The following is a 17,795-nucleotide window of genomic DNA, read 5'->3' on the forward strand; positions in this document are numbered from 1 at the left end:
CATAAACAAACTTACTGATATGTGGTTTGTCAGAAAATTAAGGTATAGTGAAGATTCAATGATCTTTCAACAAATGACAAAGGTAACTCTCACCCTTTACTCTCAGATGAAAACAGCTATGATCCATTTACACACACACACACACACACACACACACACACACATTGGTTAAAGAACTAAATGGAAAATAAACTCACATGTTGAAGTATGTTTGTGGGGGGTTCTGCCCAACTCCAGCCTATATAACTCCTGAATAACAGACACAGAGACCAGCCACAGGCCCTGTATCACTTGCTGTTTGGGTCTCACCCAGCTTGCTGTGCTCCATGTGTATCCTCAAGAGAGCTTCTCGTGGCACCATGCTCACAGTCCATCCTGCCTCATGACAACCTCTTCTTCCTTTCTTCTGTCCTCCTCCTCTGGGTCCCTACCTGAGACCCCCTACCCAATCTGAAGTTCCTTTTTCCTCTCTCTTCGACCCAGTCCCAGGCTCTAGCCTTTTATTACCTAATGAGAGATTATCAGGGAACATTCTTTGCAGCACATTGGTTAATGCAATGCCCATGCCCAGACTGCAGCCAAATCTTGGGGCACAGAAGTCTCCATCTGAATACACAGCATACAAGACCAACTCTAACACATGCACAAAAATACTGATTTTAGTTCTCTCTGAAAATATGATTGTAGATTATTTCTATTTTCTTCTGTGTTCTTGGTTGTTGTTGTTTGTTGTTTGTTGTTGGTTTTAAGACTAAGAATGAACTATTGACAAAACCAGAAGTAAATGTGATGTTTTAAAAAATTGATCCAAGGACCAGGGGAAATGGGAAATTGCTTCCAACGTGATTTCCACTCTTTAAAATACACTTAGACTTAGCACCATTAGCAAATGGTTGTATTCATTCCTGTCTAATACTGAGAACTTTCAATTTCATTTTCATAACTATTTTTTTTAATTTCAGTCTAAAGGAAATAAGCTTTAAAATTTTTGATGAGGTCAAGAACTTTTTTTTTTAGTTCTAAGATTTTTTTAATCGGATTTTATTATACTTTTTACGAACTTGGAATGGAAAACATAACTGTTATGTAAAATATTAGAGAAGCATAGAATAGAGAAAAAGTAGCCGTAATTCCAGCTCTTCCCCTTATCACACCCAGAGAAACACATATCTATCTTTGTTTAATACTTCCCTACTGTTTTGCCTCTCTCTCTCTCTCTCTCTCTCTCTCTCTCTCTCTCTCTCAGAGCAGTGTCGCCTTTGTAATGACTTCACAGAACATGGATGGAAAACAATTCCCTTGGTTTACTCGTTGTAAGACTGTTGCTGTTGCTGCTCCCAGTACAGGGGAATGCCAGGGCCAAAAAATGGGAATGGGTGGGTAGGGAAGTGGGGGGGGGGAGGGTATGGGAGACTTTTGGGATAGCATTCTAAATGTAATTGAGGAAAATACATAATAATAAAAATATTAAAAAAAAAAAGACTGTTGCTGCTGTGTCAGAGCCTATGGCCTCGGGTGTGTTTATAACCAGCTCTGACCTCCTTCCTGAAAGCTCCCATCTGTCCCTTCTTTGTCTTAAAATTTCTAGGATTCCTTTTTCCTTATCAAAAAAAAAATCATTTAACAATTCACTTATCTTATGGGCATAAGTATTTTGCTCATATGTATGTCCGTGTACCACAGGCATGCCTGGTGTCAAAGAGGCCAGAAGAGGGCATCAGACCCCTTGGACTAGGGAGAGTCACAGTTGTGAATCACACTATGTGGGAGCTGGGAACTGAACTCTGATCCTCTGCAAGAGCAGCAAGTGGTTTTAACTTCACGATAACATTTTTCATTCTTTCTTCTCAGTACTTCCTGTCCTGTTTCTTATGCTGGCCTTGGCTATCACCCACAGGATAGTAACAAACAGCTCTGAGACTGGTCACTTATTAGGATTTAAATCTAGAATGTCTCCTGAACATTTGTATGTTAATAGCTTAGTCATCAGTTGAAGAACTTTTGAGAACTAACTGGGTCATGAAGGAGGTCATATCACTGTTACACTCATCCATTCATGTGTTCACACATGGCTAGACCAGTAGGAGGAGGGGCCTCACAGTGATGCTATGCCTTTGGAAGCATGAATCTTGTCCCTAGACCCTTCCTCTCCCCCCACCCCTGACCCCTTGCTTTCTGTCTTCCATGAGGTAGGCAACTTTGCTCTGCCATGCCACAGCCCAGAAACAATGGAGCAATTAAATACAGATTGAACTTCTGAAACTGTGAGCCATTTCCTCTACTCAAATGGAAATGGATATTTCATTCCAGACATGAAAAATGACTAACAAACCATCAGCATAATTTAGGTAAAATGTGATCTTTGGGATTCTAGAATAATTAAGAGATCAAAGTTGGGGCCAACCTGGAACCATTTATTCTCAAACCCCCTCTTCCCTCTACTTAACCTCACAATCCACCCCAGCAATGGTGGCTTCAGGGTGCACTTTGGGGGGGTGAGTTTTCTTGTTTGTTGTTGTTTATTTTTGAGATTACAATTTTTTATTTTAAATATTTATTTGACAACCCAACTGCAGTTTCCCCTCCCTCTTTTCCTCCTAGTGTCCCCTCAACCCCATTCACTTCTCTTCTGTTTCTCTTAGGAAAGAACAGGTCTCCCTTGGACATCAAACAGCCCTGGCATATAAAGTTGCAGTAAGACTAGGTGCTTCCTCCCCTATTAAGGTAGATGAGGCAACCCAGTAAGAGGAAAGGGTCCCAAAGGTAGGCAACAAAGTCAGGAACAATGCCTGTTCCCACTGTTAGGAATTCTACCTGAAGATCAAGCAACACAACTGTAACATACATGCAGAGGGCCTACCTAGGTCAGTCCCATGCAGGCTCCCTGGTTGTTGGTTCAGTCTCTGTGGGCTCCTATGAGCAGTGGTTAGTTGATTCTGTAGGTTTTCTTGTCATGTGCTTGACCCTTCTGTCCCCTATAACCCCTTCTTCTGCAGGATTCCCCAAGCTTTGCCTAGTGTTGGGCTGGCTGTGAGTCTCTGCATCTGTTTCCATCAGTTGCTGAGTAAAGCCTCTCTGATGACAATTACACTAGGTCCTGTCTACAAGTGTAGCAGAATATCATTAGCATTGTCAGGGGTGGGCTCCTTCTCACGGCATGGGCCTCACACTGGACCAGCCATTGGTTGGCCACTCCCTCCATTTCTGTACCATCTTTACCCCAGTGCATCTTGTAGGCAGGACAAATTGTAGGTCAAACGATTTATGGCTAGGTTGGAATCCCATTGCCTCCACTGGAAGTCTTGCCTGGTTATAGGAGACATCTGGTCCAGGCTCTATATCCCTCATTGCTAGGTATCTTAGCTAAGGTCACTCTCATAGATTCCTGGGAGTTTCCATTGCACTAAGTTTCTAGCTCATTCCAGAGATGCACCCCACCCCATTCCAGTTGTCTCTTCCAGTATTTTCTCCCTCCATCTGCCCCACACCTGATCCTTCCTGTTTCCATCCCTACTCCCATTCCCCCTCCCAGTCTTATCCCTTCCCCCATCCACCCACAATGTCTATTCTATTTCCCCTTCTCAGTGAGATCCACATATCTTGAGACCTTCTTATTACTTAGCTTCTTTGGGTACCAAGGACCAGTCTCGGTTTGGAAAAAGGTCCTGAGTGTTTGAGAGGGGCAGATGAAAACACTCAAAGTCAATGATGGGGTGCAAGTTGACTGCTCTGTAGTCTGCTCAAGATAGGTCTCTAGACAGCTATTGGGTTTTGTGACCAAAGTCAGAAAACCTACTAGAAAAATTCTAAAAGATGTGTGTTAGCTCTCTAGGTAGCTCTCTCTTGCAGACCAAAGCCCAGTCTTTTATTTACATATCAATTCAATCATTTACCCCAGGTTCCCTATTGATTATCTCACAAATCAGCATTTAATGACCTTAGCCCAAAAAAGTCAGGCATGGTGGTGCATGCCTTTAGTCCCAGCACTTGGGAGGCAGAGGCAAGTGAATCTCTGAGTTCAAGGCCAACCTGGTCTACAAAGTGAGTTCCAGGACAACCAAGGCTACACAGAGGAACCCTGTCTCGAAACAAACAAACAAACAAACAAAAAAGAAGGAAAGAAAGAAAGAAAAAAAAAGCCAGCCTCCCATTGGATATCAACCAATCCAGGATGGCCTTGAACTCAGAAGTCTGCTTGCCTTTGTAAGCATAAACAGTAAGTTTAACTGGGTGGGATATTGCTATTGAAAGACTCTGAAAGGAGCCCCTCACTCAGGCCTCAGGACAATAGCAGACACCCAAGAACTCACAATAGACCAAGCTTGTTGCAAACCACATGAGGCTTTATTCAGGGAAAGCCAGAGCTCTGGGGACAACTCATATCCCACGCAGGGGTAGAGGAGTCGACCTCGAGGGGAAAGAGGTCCCAGTTTTTATAGGCCCTCAGGGGGGAAAGGAGAAGGGGGAGAGTAGGGGATTTCCAGATCTAAACAATGTCTATTCTCAAGAAATGGGTATGGGAGGGGTACAAGGAAAGAGTCTGGTGCAGGTGTAGCAACTCCGGATTGGCCGGGCTGTGGTTGCTGGGGAGATTTTCTGACTCTTTCTCAGCAACTAATATCACAAACACCTGGCAATGGGCTTCATCAGTCGGCACACACATGGGTCAAAGAACGGTCAAAACACTGGCAGACACACAGGTTCAAGGAGTGGCCAGAGCATTGTGCACCTCTATTTTTCTAAATCAGTGAAGCTAGATCTGCTAACACTGACATCTATCTTGCCAATTTCAGGGCTTCTGTGTCCTTTTACATTCTGTCAGGATCTTTCACTATCCCATTCCCTATTTCTTTCTTAATATCTTTCTGATAAGCTGTCTCATTAGTGCAGCTGCCTCTGTTCTTTTAGGTCTGTGATGCCCCTCATACAATTTATATTGCATCCATATATTTTGCATAGCTGGGAAATCCTGTTTATATGTTCTTGAACTCATGTTTTTAGAGTTCTTTCCCACAGCCTTAAGGGCTGTCTTGAAGGTCACAGTGTTTCCCATTTTGTTGAGGAACATAGACACATTATCACTTCCTGGATTCATGCTGTTCCTAATTATCACAGAGTCTTTAACTTTGTCAAGGAGAACATTTCCCAAAGGAGGAACATGAAGTAAGATATATACGTTATTATACAAACAAGACTTAAATGTAGCAACCATCAGCACCTGTAGAGGCCCACACCCTGCTAGCTGTCCTCCTAAGTTCTCAAGGAACATGCCATACCATCCTTTCTCCAGCCATGCAGGACTTGGCATTTGTGTCTGTAGATTGTAGCATGGCTATCCTTTACAGCTAATATCAATTTATAAGTAAGTACTTACCATATTTGTCTTTCTGGGTCTGTGTTACCTCACTTAGGATGATTGTTTCTAGTTCTATCCATTTGCCAGCAAATCTCATGATGTCATTGTTTTTAACAGCAGCTGAGCAGTAGTCCATTATATAAATGTACCACATTTTCTTTACCCATTCTTCAGTTGAGGGGCATCTAGGTTGTTTCCAATTTCTGGCTATTATGAATAAAGCTGCTAGGAACATAGTTGAGTAAGTGTCATTGTGATATGGTGGTGCATCTTTTGTGTATATGCTTAGGAGTGGTATATTTGGGTCTTAAGGCATAATTGATTCTTAATTTTTTGAGAAACCAAATTAATTTCCAAAATAGTTGTACACGTTTTTGCTTCCACCATCAGTGGATGAGTGTTCCCCTTGTTCCATATCCTCACTAGCATGAGCTGTTGCTTGAGTTTTTAATCTTAGCCATTCTGATGGGTGTAAGGTAGAATCTCAGAGTTGTTTTAATTTGCATTTCCCTGATGACTAAGGATGTTGAACAATTCTTTAAGTGCTTCTCAAATATTAGAATTCTCTCTGCTTAGATATGTACCCCATTTTTTATTTGGTTTGTTGATTTCTAGTTTCTTAAGTTCTTTATAAATTTTGGATATCAGCCCTTGGAAGAAAATTAAAATTCAAGGTCCATGACTCATGTGGCTTGCTAGTTAGGAGGGTTTTTTGGGCCTAGAGCAAAGAACAAAGGCTGTAAAGTTGTCTCAGGAACTGGCTAGCCATAAAGATAGAGAAGACATACAAGAATGTCCAGACTGACCCGGCACCTCCCTATCTCCCACCCTTCTGACATGGGTTAAATGTTAACCAGATGCTCTGCTGTTACCTTGATCTCCACATACAGTTTGCTGATGTTTAAACTGTCCAATTGTGTGAAGCCGTGCCAATTCTTCCCCTACCCCCATTCTTTTCCTATATAAACCCCTAACTTTTGAGCCTCGTGTTCGACACCTCTGTCTCCTGCGTGAGATACCTGTTGGCCCAGAGCTCTGTCATTAAACTACCTCATGTGTTTGCATCAAGACGGTCTCTCGTGATTCTTTCGGTGCGCGCTATCTCGTGACTCGGGTGAGGGTATCCCCACGGAAGTCTTTCACCCTCTGTCATATGTGGGGTTGGTGAAGATCTTTTCCCATTGTGTAGGCTGCCATTTTGTCCTTTTGGCAGTGTCCTTTGCCTTACAGAAGCTTTTCAGTTTCATGAGGTCCCACTTGTTATTGTTTATTATTATTTATTGTTGATCTTAGTGCCTGTGGGATTTGTGTTCTGCTCAGGAAGCAGTCTCCTGCAGGGTGCACATTTTTAATTGCAGGCAACAAAGTAGGAGGAGGCAATGGGCTGCTGTGGGTGGTTCTAATTTGCAGTTTCTCATATCAGGCATCATCCTGTCTTTAGTTTCCTGCTTCTGCCACTGTCTGCCACAGGAAGTGAAGAAGAGTTAGGAATCCTCAGTTTCACACATGCTCTCTCCTCACAGAACCCTAATGCCAGCTTCACAGTGGCGACCTAAGCAGGTAGAGCTGACATGAAGCCTGGTGTGCATGATGTTCTTGGTTCCATCTTGAGCAATATACACTTTTTTTTAAAACTCCACAAGCTTCCCTAGAATATTCCTAAAATGAAATTTTAAAAAGAAGATTGTACTGATTCATGACATACCAGAGAACTTTCTCGGATAGTTAATTCTTGCCAAGTCTTAGTGGTACTGATAACTAAACACAACCTTAATAAAACTAGTGATAGTATTAAGTCACTCTAGGAAGTTGCTTTCAGTTGAGTAGGGAGGAGGAGGAGAGAGAGAGAGAGAGAGAGAGAGAGAGAGAGAGAGAGAGAGAGAGAGTGTGTGTGTGTGTGTGTGTGTGTGTGTGTTCTCAGGTATCGTTCCTGTTTTGACACCATCTTAGTTTTTGAGACAGAGTCTCTCATTGGAACCTGGGACTCACTAATTAGGCTATGCTGGGTAGCCAGAAAGTCCCAGGGATCAACTGAGCGGTCTCTGCCTCCCCAGCACTGAGACTACAAGAACATACTAGCACATGGGTGGTTTGTGCTTATTTTTATTTGTTTACTTTTGGGTTTCTAAGACAGAGCTTTTCTGCATAACCCTGACTGACTGTAGTGGATCTTGAGCTATAGAGTAGGCAGACCTCGAACTCAGAGGTTCACCTGCCTCTGTCTCCTGCGTGCTGGAGTTAAAGGCATGTGCCACCATGCCTAGCAGGTCCTCATGTTTCTATGATGAACAGTTTACCAAGTGCTCATCAAGTCTTTGCTGGGAGGAGTTAATTTTTAAAAATTATCTCCACTCAATCCGAAGGCAGAAAACTGAAGTTACAGCTTTGGCAGGGGTGGGGTAAGGGGGGATAGACTCTTTGAGGTCAACACAATCCTGTCAATACTAAGTTAGAAAAGTTGGAAAGTTATGCCTTTTTCCTTAGCCTCATCTTGTTCGCAGTAATTGCTTCCTTTCAACCATAAAGTTGTTTAGTGTGGGAGACATATTCCAAGGCTTCTCTTTATATCCACTGCTGCAAGATCCCATTTTAGCATAATTACAGTCTTGGGGTTGAAGAGACAAGCTCACTCTATCTAGCTCTGCAGCTGGCTTTCTCAAATGACAATGGGATGTTCACCAGCTTAGCAACAGCATTGCAGGCTGTCAGCCGGGGCGAGGCCCTCAGGCTGAAATTTGTCCTTGCTTTGTCTGTATTTCCTCCCTGGAAAGGGGAAATGGTGTAGAGCTTTTGAGGAAGGGAGCTATTTATTCTTCTGGGGCTTTTAAAGGGACCCACTGAACTCTCAGTGCAGATTTAAGAATCACAAATTGAGATTATTCACCTACATGCCTCAAAGAGACACCACTGAGCACAAGCAAACAACAAAAGCACGGGAAGCCAAGTTTTGCAAGGCCTTCCCCCTTGTTTTCTTCTGTGTGAGGAGACTAATAAAAGTCTACACGTTCTCACCTTCTTTACCTACATTGTGACTCCATGCTCAGCATGACCCACTTAGTACACACATCCTCTCCATAATCTGAAATACCAATGGTCCAACTCAACCATCTGTTATCCATATGTAGACCCATGCTTCCAACCTTGCTGACTTCTCTGCCCTTCGGTGGCTGGTCCGGTGGTGTTGTCCCTGCTCTGAGTCCTCCTTCTTCTTGTGCACAATTAGCTATCCACTCCCTTCTATCTCGTATATGAAACCCTCAGTTTATGTCTTTATATATCTCAAATCTCTATCATAGGAAAGCTTTAGAATGGCCCATGTACTTGTATGGCCTCTCTACCACACTATTTCTTTAAATTAAAAAATATTTCTCTGATACACTCACCAATATTGTTAAATTCACCTGTGTAAGCATCTTTGCCTGGCCCAGTGTTGTGACTATGATGCTAGCTCACCACTTCCTTGTGTTACCGAGTAGTGTCACACTCTTAAAGATTTCAGATTGGCTTTCTCATAAAAATGAAATGAACAAAAGACCTTTTAAAAACCAATCCACGTATGGCAGAGGCCACGATCATGAAAGGACTTTCTTCCCTGGTTCAATTTAAATCTTCCTTGTTCCAGATTTGGGCTCCCTATCTGTTGTTATTGGATGGAGTGGAGGTGCTATGTTGCCTGTCTGGTAACATTCGGAATGTTTGGAGATCTTTTGATTGTCATGACTGATGTAGAATTAACTAGCATTTAGTCCCTGACAACAAATAGTATATGCCAAGGTTAGCTAACTCTACAGGTAACAAATTCCCTCTGGAGTTCAGTATCATCTATTTCCCTTTTAACCAAATCCTACACAATATTCAAAACTTACTTCAGCCCATCTCTTCCAAGGCTCTCCAACCTTCAGTGAATATATCAACTACCATTCTGTCCAGAAGCAATGCACTGTCCTCCATATGCCCTAGGACCTGTGACCCCGTCTTTACAGGATTCTGTTTCAGGTCACTGGGCCCATGTGGGACCATGAAAGGCAGCCTGTTTTCTGGTCAAGCTAGGTTTAAATCCCGGAGATCCAGCAGATTAATCTGTAAGGGACAGAAGACCTGTTTGCCATGCTCCCAGGCATAGGCTCCTGACACAAGACCCCCAGCTCCATAATTCTGTGGCCATCAGTCACATAGGCAATGCCCCAAGCTCCTGGTACTCTAGCTAGACTCCATGCCTACAGTCACCTGGCTACAACCAGGTATGTCCTGCCCCACAGTTACATGGCAACAGCAAGGTAGCCCAGCTCACTATAAAAGGATCTGCTTGGCCCCTCCTCTCTCTCTTGTCTCTCTTAAGCTCTTGTTCTCTTACTCTCACTTCTTGCTCTCCTTCACCCCCTCCCTTCTCCATGGCTGGCCTCTCTCTCTCTCTCTCTCTCTCTCTCTCTCTCTCTCTCTCTCTCTCTCTCTCTCTCTCTTTCTCCCTCTCCTCCTCCTCCTCCTCCTCCTCCTCCTCCTCCTCCTCCTTCTCCTCCTCCTCCTTCTCCTCCTCCTCCTCCTTTCACCATGCTGGAGTGATGGAATAGGCCTTCCCCTAAAGCTCCTTCTAATCTCCCTCAGGAAGGCCTCCCAGCGTTTCCAGCTGCTGGACCAGACCAAGGACTCTCGCCTAAGCAGGAACCACCCAGCACCTTCCCTCCAACCTCCCTTTTTTCCTTTCAGCCTGGGTCCACTGCCACCCCAGGGGGCCCCCACCTGTTCTCAGCTCTCCTGTGGTGTCCAGCGACATCCTGAGATGCCCAAGAGTTAGAGCCTGTTGTCCCTGGACTCTGTGAGGGACCCAAGACTGCTCCCTCTCTACCCCCATGGACTGGGTTTTGGTGGCTTCTCACAGCCAGACGCCCACCTGGTGATGTGGAGAGGGTGGCAGTGCCCTGCATCCACTTGCCCAGTTTCTCTGAGCTCTGGCGGGATGCAGGTCCTCTCTCGCACCCCTTTTATTTCCCCACGTCTGGCACCCATGTTATGCTGTTAAGAGCACAGCACTGAACATAGGATCATGCACACAGGACATAGTTAGTAAATGTTTCTAATTCAAATGTGAGCCCATCAGCATAGAAGCTTGCAATTGAAGTGGCAGAGGAAGAAATTGCTATAGATTGAGATTCGTCAAGCAAACCCCATTCAAAGCAGAACTAGAGGAAATGTGAAGGAGGGGGTAGCTATCAGGGTACGGCCCTTACGATGACAAAGAATGGAGTCTTCTTTTCAGTGTGTATGTGTGTGTAGACCTTGCTGTCCTGGAGCGCATTTATGTAGACCAGGCTGGCCTGCCTCTGCCTCCTGAGTGCTGGGATCAAAGGTGTGCGCCGCCACTGTCCGGATGGATTCCTTTTCATGTGTATACAAAACATATGCAAAATACCTTAACTGCTTTTAAGCACAGTGGTCTGTGGCATTAAGGACACACACACCGTTGTGCAGTTACCACTACCATCTTTCCCCAGATCATCTTCCCCAATGAAACGTCTATACACAGGAAACGCAATGGCTCTCAGACATACGAGAGACTCATCTGTCTAGATAAAGATGACACTTGATGTAGCAGTTCCTTTTTTCACATCTGTATGCTGAGATCAGGCTGTTCTCTGGCCCAAGTTACCCCATATTGTGAAAGGCTATGGTGTGCAGGCTGGGCCTTGACCTGGGCGCCTCTATTTTACAAACAGCATGTGATTCTATTGTGAGTTCAAATGCAGAGGAAGGGTGACTCTGACTTTGTTGCGCACATAGATAACACCCCACTCATGGGCACAGACTGATCAATAACTCACTCCTAAGAGGGTAATGGCACTACCTTATAAATGCATTAAAGTAGATCGGGACCACATACATACAGTGGAGTGATAAAACCATATGAGAAACACCAGGCCCAAGAACTTATGAGATCCAGCAGATGGAGAAAGAGTACCATATCCTGGCCTGGACCCACAGACAAGGAGGATGCCTAAGACTGTGATTGTGGCGATCTGAGTATTCGGCTTGGCAGCGGGAGTGACACCAGGCAGCATGTTGCTTCCACATTAGGAAGCAGAGATGAGCACTGCTGTTCAACACATGCTCTTGTTTCCCCCTTCTTAGTAAGTCAAGGCTCCCAGCCTTGGAATTGTGCCTTTCACACTCAAGCTGTCTACTTGCTTGTTGATAATGTTCTTTCATGTACAAAATTTTTAAGTTTTGATAAAATCTAAGTTATATGTAATATATATTATTTTTTTCCTATTGTCCTTTCACTATTGAACAGTCATGGAATTCATCAAAAATGGTGATGGGGATGGCTCAATTGGTAAAGTGATTGCCTTGCAAGCATGAAGACCTGAGTTCAATCCTCAAACCCACATAGAAAAGCCAGGCATGGGCTGTAATCTCAGGGCTAGGGAGACACAGAAGGATCCCTGAGCACACTGGCCAGCCTAGCCTAATTTGTTATCCTCAGAACAGAGAGACTCTGCTTCAAAAAAACAGGGTGAACAGCTCTTGAGATGCAACAACTGAATTTGACCTCTGGCTTCCACACCTATGTTCACATATGTGTGCATGCACACACACATGCTCACAAATACACCCTCACACAAGCAAAAGAATACAAGAAATTTGAAGCTTGCTTTAAGGAGTTTGTTTCAATGCTCAGATAAGAATGGCTAAAATTGAGGGCAAGAATGGCAATTAGTGTCTCCTTTGAACCTTGTCTAACTCTTACTCCTAAGTACAGCGTACAAGTTTGGAATCTTCCTTAGAAAGTAAGAGCCCCACAGCATCAGGAGCACGTGTCTGTGACACATGTCATGGTCAGTGACCCACATCTCTACCCCTCCTGTACTGCATGCACTCGGTCCAAGTCTCCAATGGCTGCTCAGAAAGTCTACAAAGTTTGATCAAATGCAGATAGGATCTTATGTAAATAACCACCTTAGCTATGTCGACGTCATCATCTTTCCCAGAATGAAAAGTCAAGCTGACAATGGGAGAGGCTGACCTGAGACGTATGAATTAGTAGAGACGGGTTTAATGGCATTACCGTGTCAAGATTTATAATCAGAACAAGTCATGTGTCCCTATGGCAAAGAGGTCTGCCTCCTAGAATTAGCTCTCCTCCAGGGGTAGGAGGAGCCTGCACAGACTTGACTCCACCAAGGAAAAACCTCAGCTCTACCTCTCTTCCTTAAATGTGTGCCGTCTCTCATATGAAATTAAAAACTTGTGAAATGTAAGCCCAGGGCTTAGAGTCGTTCTTTCTTCCTCTATCCCCTCCCTGCTATTTCCTTAAATTGGAGACTGGATTTTTCTAACCAGAAACTTATCTTTATCATTATTTGTCATCATTAACGCGTATGGGCATTTTGCCTGCAATGTATATCTATGTCTGGTGCCCAAGGAGGTCAGAAGTGGGTGTTAGATTCCCTGAAATTACAGATGGTTGTGAGCTACTGTGTGGGTGCTGGGACTGGAACCTGGGTCATTGGAAGAGCAGAGGAGCCAGCTCTCCAGCCTCATTAATCACACATCCTTGAGATTTTCCACACAAAACCCCAACTCTCCCTCTTTGCTTTTCTTTTCTTTTGCTTCAGCATTACCACTACCCACCATCATGAGATTTTGTCCCAGGTCTGTTTTAAAGCTAGTTACAAAAACATCTCAGTAAGGCACAGTTCTCTACCATTCTTGCTTCTCTAGGGTTCAGACACTGTAACACAGAAGTACTCACCAATACTCCTTGTAATTAACTTCTGTTTGCTTTCCCACTCTATTTAAAATGGAAACATTTCTAAACTGGAATATATTTGACAGGATTGATTAAAATTGTTTTAACTCCCAGAGTTCCAACTCTAAGAAATCGGAGGCCTTACCCAGATCTCAGAGGTTAAAACAGCAAACATCCCAGACTGAACCACTACTGGAGAAATCCTTAGTTCAGCTTCTCAAGCAGGGTGCCCACGTGGGCTGCCTCTACCCATGAAACATGCCTGCCTCATTGTGAAGAATGGAATAAACACATTTTAGACACTTACTTTTAACGTACTCCAGGGAGAGATAGATAGTTGCATTAGTCAATGTCACAGGAGATAAATGTACCCAAATTAGTTGCCCCCCCAAAAAACGCTCAGTGAGCATCAAAGAGCCACATTATGCTTTCAAAATTATTAAGCAGACTATTCAAAACTACTGAAACGTTCTCTTTTTTTCTCTTTTCCACTGCAGATCGTTGAGCAGCAGCTAGGAACAGCTGTCTTTCTCTGCGACCCTGCAGTGACAAATGCCCACAGCAACTTTCCTCCTTCAGCCTTCAACACACTAAAGGTGTGAAAGGCTACACGTCATTTAGCAGCGCTTACATTTAGGATTTAACTGAAGGATTTTATGTACAGACAGTCATGGACCCAGCAAAGATATACATCTACACCTAGATGCATGTCTGTATGTCTGATATACATACAAATGCACCATACTTGGTACAAGTGTATCTTTCTGAGAGTCAGGACCCGAATCTAAGCCATAGTGTCTTTTATCTGTGTGTGTGTGTGTGTGTGTGTGTGTGTGTGTGTGTGTGTGTGTGTGTGGACATTTTTACATGCCATTCTCCAGGAGCTGCCTATGTTGAGCTTTTTTTATGCATGTATCTGCATCTCTGAGTAGATATACGTCATGTGTGTGCATGTGTGTGCAAGAAGCCAAAAAGAGGGTGTCAGATCCCTGAAACTGGAGTTGCAAGTGATTGTCACTGCCTGACACAGCTCCTCTGGGACAGTAGCAAGCTATCTAATCATGGAGCCATCTCTCCAGGATTCCATCTTGGTTTTTATGACAAGGTCTCTCGTTGGCCTGGCACTCATGGATTTGTTTATGGCTAGTCAACCAGGGAGCCCCAGGAATCTCCTTGTCTCTACCTCCCCAGTACTGGGAGTACAAGCACATACTACCATGCCTGTTTTGCTTGTTGTATAACATGGGATTTGACTTAGGTCCTCCTGTTTGTGTGGGCAAGCACTTTATCAAATAAGCCTTCTCATTGGCCCTACAGTGTATTTTGAATGTGACATTCTGCTTTGTATGTTAGAGGAGTTGACCATTTCTAAGTAACAATGTTTTTGTGGTTGTCATCGGGTTGTTGTTTGGTACTTTTGTTGTTTTTTGTGTTTTGAAGCGGTTTCTCTATGTAGCCCTGTCTGTGCTGGAATTCACTTTCTAGACCAGGCTGGCCTTGAACTCAGAAATCCACCTGCCTCTGCCTCCTGAGCACTGGAGTTAAATGAGTGTACCTCCTCTGCCCAGATTTTTGTTTGCCTATTTGGGTTTTTGTTGTTGTTTGTCCTTGTTGTTGCTGTACTTGGTTTAGTTTGGTTTTTTTTTTTTTTTGTAACAATGACTTTAAGATATATTTTAATTAATTAATTTAGTGTGTGTGCATGTGTGTATGTAGATGTGAAGACATGCTTGTGCCATAGCACATGTTTGGAGGTCAGCTTGCAGGAGTCAGTTCTTTCTACTGTGTGGGTCTTCAGTCACACCTGGATCTTCACACTTGGCAACAGTGCCCTCACTCACCCTCTGAGTCACCTCACCATCCCGTCAACTATGCTTTGAGATGAGATTTCACAATGATCTGCATCAGAGTTAGCCTGACTGATAAAAACTGAAGATCCTCACACACAGGGCCTGGGAACCTCCCTTGTAGCAAACTCCGCAGGAAGCAACCCCTTTCTTAGTCATCTTATGTCTAATTAGGAAGGGTGTGTTGTTCAAAATCCCCCTTAGGAGCACTGAGTGCCCCTCCAATCCATAATGGAAGGAAAGAAGTGAGCACGTATTCTCATATGTCGACAGAACTACTTGCAAAAAACCAAGCTCACTTAGTAGCATTGTCAGACAGTCATAACAAAGATGCCTCATCTCACTCTGATTTACTTAAGTGTTTCCCCAAATGAGATGAAGTCTGGTGCTCCAATCCTATGGCCGAGTTTCCTCAAAGCTTACTGAGAGCGGAGAATCCACCTCGGCCACCGTTGAAGGGATGCAGCATTCTTTATTAGTTATGGGTGAACTTCTGGTTACTTCTTTTTTTCTTTCTCCTGGTCACTGAGCTTCCTGAGATGTTTTAACAAAATGCCACTGAGTCGAGGGCTTAAACAACAGAAATGCATTTTCTCATGGTTCCGGAAGCCAGAAGTCAAAGATTAGGGTGCTGGCTAACTCAATTTCTGTGAGGCAGCTCTTCCTGGCTTCCCACAGGGAATGGGTTTGGAGGAAGGAATTTCTAAAGTTTCCTCCTCCTTTCATAAGGGCATCAACCTATCATCTTAGGGTCCCTCCCTCGTGCCTCATCCAACTTTCACTGTTTCTGTAGGCTTGATGCAAAGGCAGTCACTGCAGCGTTCAGGCCTCAGCTTTTGAGTTGAGAGGAAACATGGTTCAGTGCATCGCAGCTGCTGGGGAATGAAGAGGTAGACTGCTTTATCCTACAGTGACATATCACTCGACAAGGGAAGAGGCAAACTGTTGATACACAAACCAGCATGAATGAATCTCGAATTACAGTGCTAATTGATAGAAGCCTTGCAAAGTCCTGTATAATGAAATTTACCATGTAACTATTGAAAAAAGGCAAACCTGAGGGACCAAATACAATACAGTGCTTTCTGGGGCTTGGGGAAGTGTTTCACTAATAGTGATATGTCTAATATCCGACATGATCCTGATACAATCAGGATGAAGTTTTGGTGTGATGGAAACATTCCATTTCTTGGTTGTCATGGTGCTTACATGACTCTTTGTCAGTAACTGAAAACCTCTACACAACAATGGTGACTTTACAATAGTCAAATTAGGTATAACTTAAAAATCTTAAGAATCTTAAGAATGATAAAAAAGATTATCTTTATCAGCCAGTGTTCATATTATGGTCAATAATGTCTTGTGATAATATAGCAGTTCTTCCCTGATAAGATGGACTTTTTAAAAAAAAGTTATTATTTTTTAATTTGACAGAACCCTCCAGAAAAATAAAATCACTTAATAAAGCAGTAAAATGCTTTGTGTGTAGGAGGAGGAAGAGATGCACATGTATGTGCAGGTATGTAACCCTGCATGCAGGTGTAGAGGCCAGAGGTCGGCACTGAGTGTCTTTCTGTATTGTTCTCTGTGTTACTCTTTTTAAGATTTCTTTTTACTTATGTGTATGTGTGCGTGCTTTTGTCTGTCTGTATTTCCATCGTGTCTGTGTGTCTTGGGTGGGCAGGTGGCTGCAGAGGCAGAAAAGGGAGCTGGCTCTTCTAGAGATGCCCTTGTTTTCTGAGACAGAGTCTCACCCTGACCCTGAAGCTCACCGTTGGACTAGACTAGCTGGCCATAGCCCTCTGGTTTCAGTGCTATTGTATGCAGCTTTGACGTGGGAACCCGGATCCCGATTCAAGTCCACATGCGTGTACAAACATTTTACCCACTAACCATCTCCATGAACCCCTAGGAAAAGATGTTTCTCCCTTGAGTTTAAATGTCCTTTGTGTAATCCTACAAAACAGAGGTTACCGACTAAGGCTCCAAGTCCACAAATTAGTAATAATACTAACAAAGGTAAGATAGAAATCTTTAGAAACACAGCTCTGTTTTCTTGCCTAGAAGCAGCTTTTAAAAGAAGATGAACAAAGACATCAAAGCCCAGGGAGACATCACGCATGGCCTGCTGTGTCCACAGCCTACTGTGTCCGGCAGCAACACAGCTTCTCAGAGGAAGGGATGAAGGGTTCCGTTCTGCAAACCATGCCCCACCTCGCCTCTCTCCATTTTCCTGCCATCTGCCGGGTTCCCACGCAGCAACCAAATATTATCGGAAATAATATCATCAACCAACAGAAAAGTAAATGAGTGAGCAACGCCTTTGTTATATCAACACTGAAAGCTTTTTACAAACCCTACCAAGCAGGAAATAACACACAGAAGCCACCATCCCCTGTGGAACTTGTTTCAGAGGAAGCAGGTGACACAGCATTGATAGGCTATCAGACTGAGCATGCCGGGGAGTTCCTAACACAATAATCCAGGAGGAATTTGTCTATTTGATTAGCAACAAGACCTTGAATACTTTTAGAGATTAAAAAAAATCCTATCATCATGCTCAAAAGTTCTAAAGAGGCCACATTTTCCAGGGTGAAAGTAAAAATGACTTTGCGCTAAATAAGATCTCACCCACCCACTCTTTCCTTACTGCACAGAGCCCTCCCACCACAGGCTAGGAATAGCTGACGAGGCATCTTGGCACAATGGGTCTGAGCGGGTACGCAAACATTGGCCACTAAACTTCCAACCTGTCCTGAAAGGCAGATAGGGATGGAGATGGAGATTGACAGGTGAGCCCCAAGCTGAAGATCCAGGGAATCCACATCGCACCTAAGCGGAACATTGA

At 43.7% G+C, this 17,795-nt stretch overlaps 1 non-coding gene across 1 annotated transcript; it reads right to left on the reverse strand.

Moving 5' to 3' along the window:
* Window positions 1-3,764: 3,764 nt before the first annotated feature.
* Gm23411 lies at window positions 3,765-3,826 on the reverse strand. Its single transcript, XR_003952720.1, has one exon. It is a non-coding gene; the product is annotated as a U7 small nuclear RNA (small nuclear RNA).
* Window positions 3,827-17,795: the final 13,969 nt, after the last annotated feature.

This window comes from Mus musculus, chromosome 18 (genome assembly GCF_000001635.26).
Source record: "Mus musculus strain C57BL/6J chromosome 18, GRCm38.p6 C57BL/6J".
Taxonomy (NCBI): domain Eukaryota; kingdom Metazoa; phylum Chordata; class Mammalia; order Rodentia; family Muridae; genus Mus; species Mus musculus.